The 22,153-nt window shown below is 37.1% G+C and overlaps 1 long non-coding RNA gene across 1 annotated transcript in view; it reads right to left on the bottom strand.

The window, feature by feature from the left end:
* The window catches only part of LOC123575534 (uncharacterized), a 44,937-nt gene extending 22,784 nt beyond the window's left edge, over positions 1-22,153 (bottom strand). The window contains exon 1 of the long non-coding RNA XR_006700808.3: positions 22,089-22,153. This is a non-coding gene — a long non-coding RNA (uncharacterized lncRNA). The remainder of the gene's footprint in view (positions 1-22,088) is intronic.

The following is a 22,153-nucleotide window of genomic DNA, read 5'->3' as shown; positions in this document are numbered from 1 at the left end:
CGCCTTCTGGGTTCAAGCGATTCTCCTGTCTCAGCCTTCCAAGTAGCTGGGATTACAGGTACTTACCACCACGCCCAGCTAAGTTTTGTATTTTTAGTAGAGTTGGGGTGGGGTTTCACCATGTTGGCCAGGCTGGTCTCGAACTCCTGACCTCAAGTGATCCTCCTGCTTCGGCCTTCCAAAGTGCTGGGATTACAGGTGCACACCACTACGCCCGGCTAATTTTTGTATTTTTAGTAGAGATGTGGTTTCACCATGTTGGCCAGGCTGGTCTTGAACTCCTGACCTCAAGTGATCTGCCCGCCTCAGCCTCCCAAAGTGCTGCGGTTACAGACGTGAGCCACTGTGCCTGGCCAGATACAGTTTTTAATCATGGAAAATATTAGTTACCTAGAACAGCACAGAGATGGAGTACAAAAATTGGAGGTAATAAATAACTGGGCGTGGTGGCAGTATAGTCCTAGGTACTTGGGAGGTTGAGGTGGGAGGATCCCTTGAGATCAGGAAGTTGAGGCTACAGTGAGCTCTGACTGTACCACTGCACTCCAGCCTGGGCAACAGAGCAAGACTCTGTCTCTGGAAAAAAAAAAATTGAAGAAAAGAGAATAAAACAAAGACTGAGGAAAACAGTAACTTCAGGGAGAGGAATAAGGTTCTTATTTTCTGCCTCTTTTCTTCAGTTGGAATCACAGGAGTGAATGAGGACAGACATTCGATACTACCCCTGGTAGTGTGATGCCTTTTGATGGCTAAAGCAAGTGGCCAGGCTGTTTCAGTGTCCTCGAGGGTACCACTTTAGGGCCATGTCTTGATCACCATGCAGGGTCACATGGAGGTTGCACTTGGAAACAGTGGGAACAACCAGGGATCTTGGGAGGCTGACTTTGTAGTACTAAGAGGGTGGGGTGCCCTTGGTTCTTGCATGAGGATGTGATCTGCCTGTGAATAATTCCATTAACTGGCAGAAAAGGGGAACCTGCTACTGAGGGATAAGAAAGAACGTATCCCTGATCCTGGTACTCTCTATAAGGAGTGTTGTTTGGATGGAGGACCTTATTTATGGGTTCAGAGTAGGAAGAGGAACTTACAGTTAGGCCATTAGAGGCCTTCTCACTTTCAGATGTCAGGGGAACACATCAAATTTGTTTCAGGCCTTTCACCAGAGACCAGCTGCCTATTTGTTTATGTTCTAAGAGCAAGGCTTGGGAGAGAGATAGGATGCTGGTCCTTTCTGTTGAAAGTCCTAGTTAGGTGCCTCCATTTTTACGAAAAGTCCTGTCATCAGGTGTCATCACCTTTAAAGGCTATACTTTCACATATTTCTCACCCACACCTACGTTCCCAAGGAAAGTAATCTTGGCCTGTCAGCAGCTCAGATTTTCATCAAAAGTCTCCAAAGAAAGATCTGACATTTATGTAAAATTGAAAAATATGTTTCAGCCAGAAATACTAGAATTTACCCCTGGATAAAACTGGAGCTAAGAGACTTGCAGAGTGAAACGACATTGTTTTAACATCCTACACATTTGTAGTTTGGCAACACATGTCAGGGACACTAGAATAAAAAGCTCTACACACTTTGTTGCTGCGCTTATGGAAATAAGTGGTTAAGAATGCCATCTACCGTGTCACTCAGTGCTCTCTCTATTTTAAGTTTCATGTAAGAAATTTGTTTCAAGCTTAAGTGTAAGGAAAAGCTGTTCCTTTTGTTGATAAACTGGCATAACTTTTCTACAGATGCGCTAAGACATCTGGAGATCTGTTCCAATCTTTGTTTCTTTTTATTTATATATTGATTATTGATTATTTATTTAGTTATTTTTTTGGAGACAGGGTCTTGCTCTGTCACCCAGACTGGAGTACAGTGTTGTGAGCATAGCTCACTGCAGCCTTCAGCTCCTGGGCTCAAGCTATCCTCCTACCTCAACCTCCCTAGTAGCTGGGACTACAGGCATGAGCCACCACACTCGGCTAATTTTTTATTTATTTTTTTGTAGAGACAGAGTCTTGCTTTGTTACCCAGGATGTCTTGAACCTCTGGGCTAAAGCTATCCTCCCACTTCAGCCTCCCAAGGTGTGGAAATTATTGGCATGAGCTGTTCCTTGTCTCAATCATCAACCTGACCCTATCTTTCTCTTTGTTGATAGTTTCTCTAACTCTGACTTGTTTTTTCTTTTTACATATATAGCTATGAATATTGTGTAATATTGCCTCAAATCTTTTGTCAAATTAGGTAGGTAGATAGGTAGATAGATGGAGATAGTACTTTTTTTTTAATTAGGGAAAATGGATTACTTCCCCTTAGCATTTGTTCCTTTTATTTTTTCCTGCAAGCTGTACATATTTAGACACGTATAATGCTACACTGTTCTTCATTGCAGTATTTCTCTGCCTGTTGACTTTATTTACATGCATTTATTTCACTGTTGAGTGAAATAAACGACTGCTGCATTGTTTTAATCTTGGGTTTAGCGATGACCATGAGCAAGAGCTCCCATTCTTAGGTAAAAAATGTGAAAATATTTCACAAATGAGAAGGCACTGTGCACATTTTTTTTTTTTTTCACCAGGGGCATTTGCAGCAGTGCTCACCATGATTGAACTCAAATTTCAAGCCTGGTGATACGAGCAATAGCAGAGCTGTTCCCTGTCTGTGCGTAATGTTTCATGACCTTGGTGTACATCTTCCTGAGACTCAACTTTGAACTGAAGTTTCTCTGGGGAGGATGCCCTCCAAATGGTGGCTTTCATAGTGCACTAACTGCCCCCTTTCCTTAGAGTTTATCTGTTGGTAATGTCACAAAGGATACATACTAAGTTTGGGGGGTGTCAAGAGAGAGACATATTAATTTTAAGATTTTTTAAATCCTCTCCACTAACTCCTGCATGACAGCTCTCAAACAGAACATATTCGCTTGGGTATTCATCCCAACACACGCCCCATCTGTTGTCATGTCTCTAGGGCTGGATTAGATATATCGCATGATTAAATAAACAAATGAATTGCTTTAGAGTCGGAGTTCCATGTTAAACCCTCTTTATTTTACTTTATTCTGTTTTGGATTTTGACTGGATGACAGCTTCAGTTTGTTGCCTTTTTTATGCTGTTTTCCTTTTTGCTGCTACTAGGAGATTTAAACTAATTGAGGTTTATACCAACACAGTTTACAACACTCTAATAAATCAAATGTTTACAAGCCAAATGAAGTTTTAAAACTTGGTAGCTTAGAAATAGGTATTCAAAAACAGCAAGTAGATCCATAACAGAGATGAAGGAGGCAAAATACCCCAAAGATCAGATAATGTTCACTACGTATAGTTTTTATGAGGATTAAATAAGATAAATAGTACAAAGCACATAGAATACTTTCTGGTACATAATATGAAGGTGAAATAAATTATAGCATAGTAGGCTGTCTTAGCTGAGCACAAACTGATATTCAGTTTGTTATTTGTGAAACAAGTGGATTTTGAGCGTAGGTACCATTTTTGAGTTCTACTGGAAATGTCTATGGTGAAATATCTACTACATTAATTGCACATTAAAGTAAAGCTAAAGGCTACCACTTGGAAATCAGTGACAATGCCAGATAGTCAATGGACAGCAAGGATGTCTGAAGTGGACCATAGTGTAGAAGAATGCTTAAAAACACAAGCCTGTGAGGGAAATCAGCAGCTCTGAGCTTGGAGAAAATTTTTTAAAGCATGGACCTTTCTCCAAGGAGGAAGAAGTCTAATAAGAGAAGAAAGATGATGGACAAACAAAAACTTGGATGCAATAAAGAATAAATGTAAGCGGTTCCACACTGGAAGGTGGGGAGGTAATTAATGGGTAAGTTTGGTTAGGGGAATTTCAAAATCATGGACCTTTCATGGAATTCCTTCTTGCTTTCAACTGTTTTGACCCATGAGTATAAGAAAAAGAGACTAGCCTTCTGAGTATGTTGATTTAGACCTTGTATATCTTAACATGCTACCTGGCACAGCTAGGCTCCAAATGTATTTGTCTTAGTCAAAAAATACAGCTTTCACTGTGGTGTCTTCTGGGCAACTGTGTTCTGTTTTGATCTTTCCTTGACCCACATTTATAGTCATTGAATTTTAGAGTCACTGAATTCAACCTGAAGGTAAGCTTGTCTGATATCCCCATTTGGTTAACAGCAAAACTTTCGGATAAAGTAGATTTGGATGAAAACCACTGGTTCATTGCTCAGAAACCTTAGACAAGTTAATTAAGTTCTTTTAGCCTTGACTGCCCAACTAAATAAAAAATAAACTAAATAAAAACATTACTAGCGCAGTCATTCTCATAAATGGACATTATTACTATTCTCTTTAGGACTCTATTCTCTTTAGGACCCAGGCAGACTAAGTGATTTTTTTCAAGCCCACATAGCTAGTTGTGGAATTCAGAGTCATATCAAGATTCTCAGACAGGAGCTATTACCACTACGTAATATTAGTCTTTGGATCCCCAAAAAGATTCTTTCATTTCTCAAAAAAGAAAAAGGGAAAAAGAAATCTCTCTTCTGACTTTCATGCTATCTGAATTTTTTTTTCTAAGCTCAGTTAATGATGATTATTCTTGGACGTGTACTTCGAGAAAATCTACTTCAGAAGAAAAGCTACACTTTTGTGGCAGAACAGAATAAAAGGTGTACTTGTACCTTGTAGGTGTACATTGTGAACTACTCAATATTCCAAAGAAAGGAGAACAGTGAGAGAACGAGAGAGCAAGATGAGTGTGTGTGTGTGTGTGTGTGTGTATTTCCCCAATTTTTTGGGCTCCAACTCTGTGCTCAGACACTGTACTAGGTATTTACAAATGTTATCTCATTTAATCTTTGCCATACTCTGAAAGATAGATACTGTATGGTTACAAAAACCTGAGGCTCAGAGAAGTTAAGTAATTCACCAAAGCCACAAAGCTTGAAAATGACAAAACCAAGATTTAAATCTGGTCTGTCTATGCCCCAAACTTACAGTAATAATGAATGAATTACATTGCACGCCTCTATTGCCTACCTGATATGAGTACTAAATGGAAATTGTACTTGAGAAAGTCTCATTAATAGACCTATTGAACATGCAACTTTACATAAAGGAATAATGAAAACCACCAAGCAAGAATCAGATTTACTGACTCTTTACTTGTACACATAATAACTTATTTAAACAAAGACAAATAACAATAACTTTTTATTTTTTGAGACAGAGTCTTGCTCAGTTGCCCAGGCTGCAGTGCAGTGACACGATCTCAGCTCACTGCAAGCTCTACCTCCTGGGTTCATGCCATTCTTCTGCCTCAGCCTCCCAAGTAGCTGGGACTACAGGCACCTGCCACCACGCCCAGATAATTTTTTTTGTATTGTTAGTAGAGACCGGGTTTCACATGTTAGCCAGGATGGTCTCGATCTCCTGACCTCGTGATCCACCCACCTCGGCCTCCCAAAGTGTTGGGATTACAGGCGTGAGCCACCATGCCCAGCCAATAACTTATTTATTTTTATTTAAATAACGTGTCTATTTGGACAAAAAGTTTATTAAATGGATCCTTCCCCTTTAAACATCCCCTCTTACTTGTCTGATTAGCAGAGCTGACTGCTGTGCTAGATCTGAACACAAAGCTGAGTTCTGAGAAGGGAGAGTTAAATGAGGAGAACGCTAGCTATCCTCCAAAATTCATCTCCCCTTCTTATGTGTTAACGCAGCAATATCATGGCTATCCAGTTTGATTTTATGTTCTAGTCTACCTTGTAGTAGGGATGACCACGTGACTACATTTTCACTAACAAAGGGTGAGCTTGGGACTTAATCCATGTGGATGTTCTCTTCTCCAGTTTATTTTACCCCTTACAACTGGCTGTTCTGGAAGAGAAAGAAAAAGTGGCAGAACAACAAATATATGAAAAAAGGCTCAACTTCAGTGATTAGAGAAATGCAAATCAAAATCACAATGAGATACCATCTCATACCAGTCAGAATGGCAATTATTAAAAAGTCAAGAAACAACAGCTGCTGACAAGGTTGCAGAGAAATAGGAATGTTTTTATACTGCTGGTGGGAGCATAAATTAGTTCAATCATTGTGGAAGACAGTGTGGCCATTCCCCAAAGATTTAGGACCAGAAATACCATTTGACCCGGCAATCCCATTACTGGGTATATACACAAAAGAAATCATTCTATTATAAAGATACATGCACAGGTATGTTCATTGCAGCACTATTCACAATAGCAAAGACATGGAATCAACCCAAATGCCCATCAATGATAGTCTGGATAAAGCAAATGTGGTACATGTATACCATGGAATTCTATGCAGTCATAAAAAAAGAATGAAATCATGTGCTTTGCAGGGACATGGATGGAGCTGGAAGCCATTTTCCTCAGCAAACTAACACAAGAACAGAAAGCCAAACACTGCATGTTCTCACTTCTATGTGGGAAGTGAACAATGAGAACACATGGACACAGGGAGGGGAACAACACACAGTGGGGCCTGTCAGGGATGAGGGGGGAAGGAGAGCATTAGGAAAAATAGCAAATGCATGCTGGGCTTAATACCTAGGTGATAGGTTGATAGGAGCAGCAAACCACCATGGTACACGTTTACCTATGTAACAAACCTGCACATCCTGCATTTGTACCCTGGAACTTAAAATAATAAAAAAAGAGAAAAAGAAACTACATAACTACTACTAAGAAAAGTGGCAGCAATCCAACTTTGACCATGTAGGGGTTGTATGTAAGGGGTTATGACATGATAGCTTGAGAGGAGGGTTGGAAAGAGCTGCTCTGCTTACCATGCACTGCTAACCTTCAAACTGATAGCTGACAGAGAAATTTCCATATAATTCAAGGTGCTGTGTTTTATGGTCTCTCTCTCTTTTTCTTTCTTTCTTTCTTTCTTTTTTTTTTTTTTTTTTTTTTTGCAACTGTTTAGCTTTATCATAACTAAAACAGGGATAAAACAGTTGGGTAAGACTCCCTGGAGAAAGAGACTTGAGTTGGACCTTGAAATATTTATTGAAGATTAATCCAATGGAAAGCAAAAAGGCAAAGACAGAGAAGAAAAACTCTTCTTTATATGTGGAGTAGGAATTAGACATTCCCCTGTCCATTATAAAGTAGAACAATAAAATCTGTCCTTGGCGGGAGACTCACTTTATGACAAAATAAAATTGCTTAACAAAGTAAAAAAAGATACTCTAAATGCAAATATACAATAGAAGTATGTATTTTTAACTCTTATTAAAGTGTCTAGACCTGGTTCCCTGTACATTATGGGGAATTTTTAGTGGAAGTAATGGAGTTCTATTTGGGATTATATAAAATTGTAGGATAAAACCTACTTTAGTTCTATTGTACAGTTGAAAAAAAGCACAAGCAATTACTATTTGACTATATTTTCCACATCCTTAATTATGTTACGCTTTACATTTTATCTTTTTGAAAACAAATGTTTTGCTAGAGCCACGATGGAGTAACTGGTACCAGATTTAATATCCTACCATAAACAACTAAAAGCTGTTTTCAGACATTGGACCAAAAGCAGTATAAGATGGATATCCTTGAAAGAAGAGAAACGAGAAAATGAACCTGACCATTACCCTGGCTTTCTGCCTGGAGGCTTTTTCTGGGCAGTCATCCAGGCAGGAGAAACTTAAGGAGAACATGGTCTTTTCGAGTTGAGAAAATAGCGATCAGAGTCTGCAGGGGTTGAGGTGACTGGAATGCGCAGTGTGAAGAACCAGACAGGAAAAGGGTATGCAGAGAAAGGGTTCCATATATAGGTAGGGAGGTCACCTTAGTATTGTGGAGTACTCAGTGGCACATGCAAAGGGTAACGTTCCATGAGACTGAGAAAAGAATGGGATGGGATGTGTATGCTAAATAATTCCCACAGCTCACACAGGGTGGGAGGAGATGTTCATCTTTCAACCAGTCAGAGTGAAGTGAACAACTGGAACATTCAGTAGAGTCCCTTGAGAAGAAATGGTTTAGCAGTAGAGTGAAATGATACCTAGGGTAAAGGCAACATTATATCTGCCCCAATATAGTTTTGAAACAAGCCTCAAAATAATTCAGCATATCCTCAAGTAATTTTAGTGCATTTGAGAAAAAGTCCAACACTCTTTAAAGACAACAAAATCTAGCACTCAACATCATACCAGTCACTAAGCTTAGCTTCCAATAAAAGTTTACTAGGCACATGAAGGAGCAATAAAATGTATTCATAATTTGCAGAAAATATGTCACTGATCCAGAAAAGACAATGATGATATTAACAGATGAGGACCTTAAAATATTTATTGTAAATACATTAAAAGACTTAAAGGAAAATATAAATATCATGAGGTAATATATGGGAAATATAGTTTTAAAGAAACTAATAAAATTTATAGAGCTGAAAAACACAGTATTTCAAATGAAATTTTTACTGGATGCAATAAACAGCAGATTGAACACTAAAAAAAAAGCAGGTGAGGCGCTGTGGCTAACGCCTGTAATCCCAGCACTTTGAGAGGCCAAGGCAGGTGGATCACAAGGTCAGGTGATGGAGACCATCCCGGCCAATATGGTGAAACCCCATATCTACTAAAAAAAAAAAAAAAAAATATTAACCGGGTGTGGTGGCATGCACCTGTAGTCCCAGCTACTCGAGAGACTGAGGCAGGGGAATCACTTGAACCCAGGAGGCGGAAGTTGTAGTGAGCTGAGATCGCACCATTGCATTCCAGCCTGGCAACAGAGTGAGACTCCATCTCAAAATAATAACAATAATAATAATAACAACAACAAAATAATAAAAAAGCAGTGAAGTTGAATACATAGCTTTAGAAACTATTCAAATAGAAATAAGAGAGGATAAAAAGAAGCAAAACAACTATCTCAGTTACTCATGGGATAGTATCAAGCAGTGAAACATGTGCAACTTCAGCCCCATAAAATCGAGCTGTACAGAAAACATCTTTTTAAGTTACAGCCAAAAAAGTATAAATTTGATTACAACCACAAAGCCACAGATCTAAGAAGCTCAACAAATTCCCAGCAGAATAAACACCCATAGAAAACAAAACCACGGCATGCCACAAATCGTTTAAAAACACTGAGTAAGAGAAACCTGAAGAGCAGCCAATTGCTGGGGTACAGGCATAGTGTACAGGGGAACAAAGATAAAAAAAAAGACCGTGGCTATTTACAATCAGGCTAGAAGACAGTGGAACATTTCTTTAAATGTTAAAACAAATAAAAACCGTCAACCAAGAATTTTGTATGTGCAAAAATATTTTTCAAAAATGAAGACAAAATAAAGGATTTTTTTCAGATAAATAAGATGCTCAGATAATTTATTAGCAGAATATTCACCCTCTAAGAGTTTCTTCAGGCAGAGGAAAATGATACCAGATGAAAATATTGAAAAGTGAAGAGTGTAAGAAATAATAAATATGTAGTACATTTTTATTTCTTTTTATATTTTTAAAAATATCAAATATTTAAGGCAAAAATATTAACACTGTATTTATTATTAGGTGTATAACATATGTAGAAATAATATGTATAACAACACAATGGCCAGGGAGAATTGAATTATCATTGAAAGTAGACTCTAGTAAGTTAAAGATGCATATGAGAAACCCTAAGGCAGCCATTTAAAAAATATCAAAAGAGTAAACCTAATAAACTAATACACGGATAAAATGGAATACTAAAGAAATATAATTAATCCAAAAGAAGGCAGCACATGAGAAAAGAAGGAAGGAAATACAGATGCTACAAATAGAAAACAAATGGTAAGACGATATATTCACCATATTGAGATCCTCACTAAATATACATGGTCTAAATATTCCTGTTAAAAGCACAGATTGTCAGTCTGGATAAAAAGGCAAGACCCAACTATAAACTATCTACAAGAAACATACTTTAACTTAAAAAGACACAGACAGGCTAAAAGTAAAAGGATGGAAAATATTTACCATGCACATATGAGTGATAAGAAAGTAGGGGTGGCTATATTAATATTAGCCAAAGTAGACTTTGGGTCAAGAAATACTGCCAGACATAAAAGAGATATTTTATACTGATAAAGGAGTTCATGCTTGAATAAAATATCATATTTCTAGATGTGTATGCACCTTGCCTAAAAATAGAGCTTCAAAATACATGGAAAGAATTAAACAGAACTAAAAGGAGAAATAAATATACATAGATAATTGTAAATTTCAACAAATCTCTATGTTATTCATTGAGCAGGTAGACAAAGAAAATCAATAAATACTTAAAAGTCTAGAGCAAAATTGTCAGTCAACTTAGCCTAACAAAGGTAGAATGTATATTTCTCAAAGTCAATATAGAATATTGACCAGGATAAACTGTTGAGCTGTAAAATAAATCTTAGCATATATAAAAGGATTGAAGTCTTATAGAAAATATTCTTTGATCACAATGTAATTAACTAGAAATTGGAAGCAGAAACATACCTTTCAGATCTCTTAAATTTTGAAATTAAACAACACACATTTAAATAGTTCATGGGTCAAACAAGAAATAACAAGGGAAAATCAGAAAATAAATTTTAAATTGAAAAATAATAGAAAACTTAATGCATCAAAATTTGTAGGATGCAGGTAAAGAGAATGTAGAGGAAATTTGTAACTTTTAAATACTATGTTAGAAAAAAAGAGCAGTCTCATGATTTAACCCCATACTTCAGGAATATAGAATAAAAGAGCAAACTAAACCCAAAGTATATACAAGGAAAGGAAAAGCAAAAATAAGAACAGAAAAATCAATGAAATTAAACACGAACAGAGAAATAAACAAAAGAAAAAGAAAAATCTGTAAAATATTAATAAATACATTTCTAGACAGAAAATTAAAAATGAAATTATATGAATTAGCAATATAATAAATGACAAAGACATCACTACAGATAGATCTTCTTTATGTTACATGAATTATTATTTTATGCCAATAAGGTTGACATCTTCAATTAAATAAAAATTCCTTTAAAAATTATCAAAATTTACATAAAAAGAAATAGAAAAACTTAATAGCCCTTACGCATTAAATAAACTAAATTTGAATTGAAAATGTTCCCACAAAGAAAATGTCAGACCTGGATGGGATCGTTGGTAAATTCTATCAAATATTTAAGAAAGTATAATACCAATATTTTATAAGATGTTTTGTAAAGTAGAAGAAAAGAATTGTCCCAGCTTGATTCACAAGGTCGACATTTCCAAAAATATGCAAACATTGTGCAAGAAAACTAAATTACAGACCAATATCCCTCATTAACATGCATGTAAAATTTCTTAACAAAATATTTAGCAAATTGAATCCAGTAGTATATAAAAAAATAACATGTTATAACCAAGTGGGTTTTATTCCAGGAATGAGAGGTCAATTTGGTGTTTGGAAACCAATGTAATTACCATATTAACAAAATAAAGGAGAAAAAAATTACACAAGATTATCTTAATATATGCAGAAAATTATCTGACAAAATTTAACACTAATTCTCTAAGAACTTTCAGAAAACTAAGAAGAGAAGGTAACTTTCATAATATGGTAAAGGATAATGATAAAATCCCATAGTCATTATCATACTTAATGGTGAAAAACCAAGATGAGGAAGAAAACAAAGATATCATTGTCACTACTTCAACACTTTACAAAAATCATAGTCAATGCAATAGGATCAAACTAAATAAAATGTGAGAGGAAGCAGAGCAAGATGGCTAAATAGAAACCTTCGCTGATTGTCCTCCCTGGAGAAACACCAAATTTAACAACAATCTACACAGAAGAACATCCTCATAAGAACAAAAATCAGGCAAGCAAACAGTAGCTGATTTTAACTTCCTATTACTGAAAGAGGCACTAAAGAGGGTAGGAGAGACAGTCTTGTATTGCCAACACCAACCCTCCCTCATCTCCTGGCAGCAGCCACATGGCATAGAGACAAAACTGTGTGCTTTGGGGAGGAGAGTGTAGTGACTGTGGGAATTGGCATTGGAACTCAGTGCTGCCAACACCAGGCAGAACTCAGCCAATGAACATGGAGGGAACATTTAGACCAGCCCTAGCCAGAGGGGAATTGCCCATTCCAGCAGTTGTAATTTGAGATATCACAAGCCTTGCCACTCTGGGTTTAAGCACTCTGGGGTTCTACATAAACTTGAAAGGCAGGCTAGTCCACAAGGACTGCAACTCCTAGGCAAGTCTTAAGGCTAAGCTGGGTTTGTAGCCAGTGGATGTTGGGGGCAGGTGATTTAGCAAGACACCAGCCAGGGTGGCCAGGGAGCGCTTACACCACCCATCCCCCAACCCCAGGCAGCACAGCTCACAGCTGCAAAAGAGATCCCGTCCTTCCACTTCCAGGACAAGGAAGAGTAAAGAAGACTTTGTCTTGCATCTTAGATGACAGCTCAGCCACAGTAGGATAGGTCACTGGGCAGAGTCGTAAAGCCTCCCACCCAGGTCCTACCTCCTGGACAATATTTCTAGACACACACTCAGCCAGAAGGTAAATTGCTGCCTTGAAGGGAAGGACCTGGCTCTGGAAGGATTCATCATCTGCCGACTAAAGAGCCATTGGGCCCTGAAAAATCAGTAGTGGTAACCAGGTAGTACATGCCATGGGCCTTGAGTGAGATCCTGAGATGTGCTGGTTTCAGGTGTGACTCAGCATATTCACAGTTATGGTGGCTATGAGGAGAGACTCCTTCTGCTTAAGAAAAAGCAGAGGGAAGAATAAAGGGGACTTTGCCTTGCAGTTTAGGGACCAGCTTGGACACAGTGAAAAAGAATACCAACTAGACTCTTGGGGTTCTCAACTCCAGGCCTTGGCTCTTGGATGGCATTTCCGGACCTACTCTGGGCCAGAGGGGAGCCCACTTCCCTGAAAGGTGAGTCTCAGGCCTGGCAGCATTCACCACAAGCTGACTGAAGAGCCCTCAGACCTTAAGTGAACATTCGTGGTAGAACATTAAGTGAACATTTCTGGCAGAAATCCCCATGAACTTGTGGTGGCAGACATGGGGAGAGATGACTCTGTCTGGGGAAAGGGGAGGGAAGAGTGGGAAGGACTTTATCCTATGATTTTGGTGCCAGCCTAGCCACAGGAAAATAGAGCGCCAGGTAGATTTCTGAAGTTTCAGTGGCTCCTGGCTGGCATCTCTGGACTTGCCTGAGGCCTGGTGGTGGGGGGTTGGGTTGGAACTTGGCACCCTGAAGGGAAGGACACAAGACTGCCTGGCTTCACCACCAAGTAGTGGTTACAGCAGGCTTTGGGAAAGACCCAGTGCTGTGCTAGTTTCAGGTCTGACCCAGCACAGTCCCAGTGGTGGTAGCCACAGTGGTGCTTGTGTTACCCCACCCCCAGCTCACCAGAGAGCAGCTCACAGAGAGAGAGAGAGAGAGAGACACACACACACACACAGAGAGAGAGAGACAGAGAGAGTTAGTTTGTTTGGGAGAAAGTAAGGGAAAAATACAAGAGACTTTGCCTGGCAATCCAGAGAAATTTTCTGGATCTTATCCAAAATTACCAAGATCATACCTCTAGGAGTCTGTAAGAATCACAGCATTACTGAGTTTGGAGTGCTCCCTAATGCACATACAGCTTCAGTGACCAAAAACTTGGATCACAACACCCAAGTCCCTTCAAATACCTGGAAAGCCTTCCCAAGAAGGACAGGCACAAACAAGCCCAGACTGTGAAGACTACAATAAATACATAACTCTTCAATGCCCAGACATAGAGGAATATCCACAAACATTAAGATTATGCAGGGAAACGTGACCTCACCAAATGAACTAAATAAGGCACCAGGGACCAATGCCAGAGAGACAGATATGTGACCTTTCAGACAGAGAATTAAGAAACTCAAAGAAATTCAAGATAACAGAGAAGGAATTCAGCATTCTATTAGATAAAGTTAACATAGACATTGAAATAATTAAAAAGAATGAAGCAGAAGTTCTGGAATTGAAAATGCAATTCACATACTGAAGGATGCATCAATCTTAACAGCAGAACTGATCAGGTGGAAGAAATAATTAGTAAACTTGAAGACAGGCTATTTGAAAATACATAGTCAGAGGAGACAAAAAATATGAAAGAATGAAGCATGCCTACAAGATCTAGAATAGCCTAAAAGGGGCAAACCTAAGAATTATTGGCCTTAAAAAGGAAATTAATACGTATCAGCAGAGAAAAACAGCTATATTTAAAGGAATACAGGAAGAAAGAAAAGAAGGAAAAAAAGGCCACAAAACAATAGAAAACAAATAATAAAATGGCAGCAGTAAATCCTTACTTGTCAATAATAAAACTGAATGTAAATAGACAAATCTCTCCAATCAAAAGACATAAAGTGGCTAAATAGATTTAAAATATAAGACAATGTTCTGTTGCTTACAGGAAAAATATATTTTATGCCAATTGAAACCAAAAAAGAGCAGGAATAGCTATACATGTATCAGATAAAATAGACAAAATACATTTAAAGACTAATATGATAAGAAGAGACAAAGAAGGTCATTATATAATGATAAAAATGTCAATTCAGCAAGGGAATATAACAATTTTAAATATATATTCACCCAACACTGTAGCACTCAGATATATAAAGCAATTATTATTAGAGGTAAAGAAAGAGATAGACTCCAGTACAATAATAGCTAGTAAAGTCAGCACCCCACTTTCAGCATTAGACAGATCATCCAGGCAGAAAATCAAAAATGAAACATCAGACTGAATCCGCACTATAAACCAAATGGACCTAGAAGATTATTTACAGAACTCTTAATCCAACAACTGCAGAGTAAATACTCTTCAGCATATGGATCATACTCAAGGATAGACCATATGTTAGATCACAAAACAAGTCTTAAAGCATTCCAAAAAAATTGAAGTGATATCAAGCATCTTCTCTGATCACAATGGAATAAAACTATAAATTAATGAGAGGAATTAATAATTGGAATCTATACAAGCACATGGGAATTAAACAGTATGTTCCTGAATGATTATTGGGTCAATGAAGAGATTAAGAAATAAATGGAAAAATTTCTTGAAACAAAGGATAATGGAAAAACAACATACTAAAACCTATGGTATGAGTGAAAGCAGTACTAAGAGGGAAGTTTGTAGCTATGACTGCTTATGCCAAAAAATAAGAAAAAATTCAAATAAACAACCTAATGATGCATCTTAAAGAACTTGAAAAGCAAGAGCAAAGCAAACTCAAAATTAGTAGAACAGAAATAATAAAGATTACAACAGAAACAAATGAAATTGATATTAAAAATATAATAAAGATCAATGAAACAAAAAGTGTATTTTTTTGAAAAGATAAACAAAATTGAAAAAGCTTTAGCCAAACTAAGAAAAAAAGAGTGAAGACCCGAATAAATAAAATCAGGGATGAAAAAGAAGACATTGCAACCAGAGACATTAAACCAATAGCACAGAAATTCAAGGGATCTTTCTTTCCTTGTTTGCAGAGGATATGATCTTACATTTGGAAAAACCTAAAGACTCCACCAAAAAAGTATTAGAACTGATAAACAAATTCAGTATTGTAGGATATAAAGTCAACATACAAAAAACAGTAGCATTTCTATATACCAACAGAAAATAATCTGAAAAAAAAAAATCAAGAAAGTAGTCCCATTTACAGCAGCTACAAATAAAATACCCTGGAATTAACTAACAAAAGAAGTGAAAGATCTCTACAATGAAAACTATAAAACATTGATGCAAAAAGTTGAAGAGGACACACACACAATGGAAAGATATTCCATGTTCATGGATTGTAAGAATCAGCATTGTTAAAATATCCATACTACCTACAGCAATCTACAGATTTATTGCAATCCCTATCAAAATCAATGACGTTCTTAACAGAAATGGAAAAATCAATCTTAAAATCTATATAAAACCACAAAAGACCCAGAATAACCAAAGCTGTCCTGAGCAAAAAGAACAAAGCTGGAGGAATCGCATTACCTGATTCAAATGATTCTGTGGAGCTATAGTATCCAAAACAGCATGGCACTCACAAAAAAACAGATGTAGAGGCCAATGGAACAGAATGGAGGACTCAGAAACAAATCCAGACTTCTACAGTGAACTTATTGACAATAAAAGTGCCAAAAATATACATGGGGAGAAAAACAGTCTCTTCAATAAATGGAGCTGGAAACATTGAATATCCATATGCAGAAGAATGAAACTAGATCTCTATCTTTCACCATATACAAACATGAAATCAAAATGGATTAAAGACTTAAATCTAAGATCTAAAACTATGAAACAACCACAAGACAACATTGCGAAAATTCTACACAACATTGGAGTGGGCAAAGAGTTCTTGAGTAATACTCCACAAGCACAGACAACCAAAGCAAAAATGGACAAATGGGATCATATCAATTTAAAAAGCTTCCTCACAGCAGGGAAACAATAGACAAAATGAAGAGATAACACACAGGATGGGAGAAAATATTTGCAAACTACCCACCTGACAAGGGACTAATAAGCAGAACATATAAGGAGCTCAAATGACTCTATAGGAGAAAAAAATCTAATAATCCAATTAAAAAATGGGCAAAATATTTGAATGGACATTTCTCAAAAGAAGATATACAAATAGCAAACAAGTATATGAATAGGTACTGTATATCATTAAGAATCAGATAAATGCAAATCAAAACTACAATGAGATATCATCCCACTCCAGTTAAAATGGCTTTTATCCAAATGATGGACAATAACAAATGCTGACAAAATTGTGGAGAAAAGGGAACCCCAGTACAGTGTTGGTGGTAATGTAAATTAGTACAACCACTATGGAGAACCGTTTGGAGGTTCCTCACAAAACTATAAATGGAGCTATCAGCATATGATCCAGCAATCTCACTGCTAGATATATATCCAAAAGAAAGAAAATCAGTATATCAAAGAGATATCTGCACTCTCATGGTTATTGCAGCACTATCCACAATAGCCAAGATTTGGATGCAACCTAAGTGTTCATCAACAGAAGGATGGATAAAGAAAATGTACACATATACAATAGAGTACTATTCAACCATAGAAAAAATGAGAGCCAGTCATTTTCATCAACATAGACAAAACTGGAGATCATTATGTTAAGTAAAATAAGCCAGGCACAGAAAGACAAACTTTGCATGCTCTCAGTTATTTGTAGGTGCTAAAAATTAAAGCAATCTAACTCTTGGAGATAGAGTAAAAGGATGGTTACCTGAGTCTGGGAAGAGTAGTTGGGAAATTGGGAGGGGAAGTGGGAATGAATAATGGATACAAAGAAATAGTTAGAAACAATGGGTGACTATAGTCAAAATAATTTAATAATTTAATTGTACATTTTAAATATCTAAAAGAGTATATAATTGGATTGTTTGTAACACAAAGGATAAATGCTTGAGGTGATGATTACTCCATTTACCTTGATGTGATTATTATACACTGTTTGCCTGTATCAACATATCCCATATAGTCCACAAGACGTACTATGTATCCACAAAAATTAAATGTTTAAAATTAAAAAAATAAATAAAATGCATACAGTTGTACAAAGAAATAAAACTGTATATCTTTGTATACATCATGATAATTTATATAGAAAATCATAAGAAAACTTCAAAAATCTACTAGATGACTTTGGCAAAGTCATAGGGCTCAATTTAATATAAGAACTGCATTGTGCTTCTATATACTGGTAATAAAAACTGGAAAATAAAATCTGATCAACTACACTATTTAGCATGGTATCTAAAAATATGAACTATTTAAGAATAAAATATTTGCAAGATCTGTACTTTAAAAACTTCAAAACATGTTGAAAGAAATTAAAGATAACATAAACAAGTGTATATATACATACCGTGTTCATGGAACAAGAAACTCAATATGTTAAGACGTCAATTCTACTCAAATTGGTCTATAGCTTGAATGATATGCTAATCAAAATCCTAACAGTCTTCTAATGTAGAAATTGGCAAATTGACTCTAAAATTTAAACAGAAATGCAAAGAACATAGAACATAGAATAGTCAAAGTAATTTCGAGGTAAAAAGAGAATAAAAATTCAAGATCTAACCATCTGATTTCAAGACTTCCTGTATGGTAACAGTGATATGGTTTGGACCTGTGTCCTTGCCAAATCTAAGAATTGTAATCCCCAGTGTTTGAGGTGGGGCCTACTGGGAGGTGATTGGATCTTGGGGAGAAGTTCTCATGAATGGTTTAAAAGCATCGCCACTTGGTACGGTATAGTGAGTGAGTTCTCACAAGATCTGGTTGTTTAAAAGTGTGTGGCACCTCCCCTCCTCCCTTCTTGCTCCTGCTCTGGCCATGTAAGATAAGCCTGCTTCCCCTCGGCCTTCCATCATGATTTTCAGTTTCTTGAGGCCTCTCCAGTAGCAGAAGCCGCTATGCTTCCTGTACAGCCTGAAGAGTCATGAGCCAATTAAACCCCTTTTCTTTATAAATTGCCAGTCTCAAGTATTTCTTTATAGCAGCCAACTGACTAATTAGAACTGACTAATGCAAACAGTCATCAAGATAATACAGTATTTGCATACAGATAGACCTGTAGACCACATATGTGGTCAACTCATTGTTTATAAAGGCAGGAAGGTAATTCAGTTAGGATGGTCTTTCCAATAAACAGTGCCCAAATCACTGAATAGACACGGATTAAATAAAAAGAACCTCAATGAGTTCCTCATGTCACATGCAAAATTTTCTCAGAATGGAGTATAGGTCTAAGCGTAAAAGCTGAAACCCTAAAAGAAAATATAGGCAATAATCTTCACAATTATGGAGTAGGCAAACTTTTCAGGCCACACAAAGGACAAACTACAAAAAATGGAGAAACTGAACTTCATCAAATTTTAAAATTCAGTTATATGAAAGACACCAAAGAATATATTGTCCAAGCACCATGTCTCATGCCTGTATCTCTAACACTTCAGGAGGCTGAGGCGGGAGGATCCCTTGAGCTCCAGAGTTTGAGGCTGCAATGAGCCATGATTGTACCACTGTACTCTAGCCTGGGTGAGAGAGCAAGACCCTGACTCAAAAAAAAAAAAAAAGAAAGAAAGAAAAAAAGAAATAATATATAATATATAAAGAACTCTCACAGCTCAATAATAAGAAAAATTGAAACTACTTTTTCAGAAATTATAATAGTGAGAAAATTATGACACTGAAAGAAATCTAACCTAATTCCATCTAGCTTCTAAACTCCAAGCTGCCCTTGTTCATTCCTGATCATAGGCTGAACTAACTTTGGAAGGAACTTAGTTTATAGTTTCACTTTGAAACAAAGATAACAGCCTTTCTCAAAACCAACTCCTATCTTGCCTGGGGACCAGACTACCTTTATAGGAGTAATATATTAGCCACAAGATTAGAAATTATGTTCTGGAGCCATACAGCCAGAAACCACAAGATGCTGAATCTCCCCAATTGCTCTTAGAGATAACATCAGTATTGTAAAACCTAAGACTGGTGCTCAAGATACTTTCTAGACCCTACATTCTGATCCACCAGCTAGCACCCAGACCAGCAATCTGTCTCTACCAGTTCTGCGATCCCATCCAGGAACGGAAGACAAAAAAGAAAAACCTACTTCAGTCCCCTATGATTTAATCTCTGACCTAACCAATCAGCACTCTCTACTCCCTGGCCTCCTGTCTGCCAAATTATCCTTTAAAAACCCCAGTCTAAAAATTTTCAGGGAGACTGATTTGAGCAATAAAACTCCAGTCTCCCATTCAGGTGGCTCTGAGTGAGTTAAGCCCTCTCTATTGCAATTCCTTTACCTGGGCACACAAAGGACAAACTCCTTGATAAATCACCTTTACTTGGGCAGCAGGCAAGGAGAACCCATTGGGCATTACAAAACGGCCCTGTTTTATAAAATGGGCATAAGATTTTAGCAAACATTTCACAAAAGAACTTCACGAATGGCCAATAAACACATGAAAAAACACTTAACATTACTAGTCATTAGGAAAATGTAATTAAAACAATGAGATACTACTTTATACCCATTTCAGATACACTCCAAATGCCCATGGATGCACATATTGGAGTACGTTTATATAATAGAATACTACTCAGCCATGAAAAGCATGGACTAATGATGAACATACAGCAACACAGATTGAATCTCAAAAAACGTTCAGCTGACTTTTTAAAAAACCATCATATAACTTCATTTGTATGGAATTCTAGAAAAGGCAATACTAATCTACAATGACAGAAAGGAGACCAGTGGCTGTCTGTGACCAGGGCTGGGGAGAGTGGTTACTCCAAAGGAAACCAGAATTCTTTGGGGGTGATGTCAATTCTCCATGTCTTAATGTGGTTATGGTTACATAGGAGGATACATTTGTCCAATTTCTTAAAATGTAAAATAAAGTTAGTTTTTTAAAAGGGAGACTGTTTCTCCTGTCTGTTTCATTTTGTTTTCCCCTTCACTTTTCAGAATTAAGCTGCACTTAGCAGACTTTCCTGGTTACTTTGAATCAGGAACTCCTCAAAAAGTCTGTTGTTGAAGGGAGAACCACAATTAGGCAATTAGAACAGCTTGATTTGACAACTAGATGTAGAAATTCCTAATGAAAAAAAAAAACCACTTGAAATGTTGCCACATATGGAATGGGCTGGAGAAGATATCACTGAGGCATCATTGCTGTAGGGCATCCTTTCTAGGGAAGGGAAAGGAGGCAAAGGACCATGAGCTCATCATGATCAAGGATTCTGAAACTTCAGTTCATTTTTATTAATAAATTGCCTTCATGTGGCCGATGAATTGCTGGTCTGATTGGAAACTCTTTCCTGCACCGAAGAAACTGCACCAATTAACAATATTCATCTGCCAATTCAGCTCTGCAGGTTCAGGCTCATTTAACTTGACAAAAATAGCTTCTTTTTTCTTGAGTAGGGGAAGTTTTTCTCTGCCTCCAGCCCTAGTGATGGGCAGAGATGGTGGTGGAATCTTATTACAGCCTCCCTGTCCCTGAGCTCTTTATCCAGCCGCAGCGCCACAGGCTGCCCGTTTTTTTTTTTTTTTTTTTGGATACCCATTTCACGACCTTCTTTGGTTTCTTTACCACAAAAGTCACTCTATGTCTTTTAGCCCACAGCCCTACTGCAGTGTTCTCTGTCTTTTTCCCTTTACTCTTAATATCTTCTTTATTCGTTCCTTCCCTTTTCCCCTTCTTCCCTTACCCCCTTTCATTCTTCCGTCTTTTTTTCTTTAATTTTTCACCAGCCCCTAGCATATTCTAAACTATTTACCCCTTTCATGATGGAATCATGAACCGACACCTGCCATAGTAATCAGGTGATTTATTTTTCTCTGCAGTTTTCTTACACTGAAGTGGTACCACCCTGCCCCCATCACCATCAACTCAACTTCATTTTAAATGTTCTACTCTTGTCCTTAGAGAGACTGGCCAGTTCTTCCCACCATTTCAGACCATCATAAATTTGTAAATATAGATTCATTTGCTGAGCCTAAGTTTTCTGCATAAAAGTAAATCCCTTTTGTGATACCTACAAAAGCCACAGAATCATCAACCACAGTTCAAAAGAGCAAATGATATTCACTGCATCACAATGAATTTGATTCTAAAAAGCAAATTATTTGCTATATAATAGAAACAGGCAGGTTAAAAACAATAATTGAGTGTGAAAGAGGTCAGAGAAAGTTCTGAGAGTGATATAAAGTTTCATTACCTTGACTGAAGATGGTTTCATGGAAGTATATTATGTCAAAACTCATCAATAATACACTTTAAATATGGATGGTTTATTTACATTAATTATGCCTCAATAAAGCTGTAAAGCAAAGGAAATAAATAGTGAAAAACAAAGACAAACAAAAAACCGATGACTTAGGAGTAATTAGCCAAGCTATTCTTAAATGTAGGCTAGTGTATATGTAATTTTAGTCTTGCTATTTACCAGCTGTATCCTTATTCTATGAAAATCTCATTTTACCTTAAAAAATTAGGATGCGAGGACATACCTCTGAATGTTCAGTGATCCTGGGATGCTCTCATGCAAGCTCGTTTCACTGCGAGCTGATGAATC

Source organism: Macaca fascicularis, chromosome 9, assembly GCF_037993035.2.
Source record: "Macaca fascicularis isolate 582-1 chromosome 9, T2T-MFA8v1.1".
NCBI classification, from domain to species: Eukaryota; Metazoa; Chordata; class Mammalia; order Primates; family Cercopithecidae; genus Macaca; species Macaca fascicularis.
Note: the sequence above shows the minus strand (reverse complement) of the source record. Positions and strands in the feature narration are given on the sequence as shown.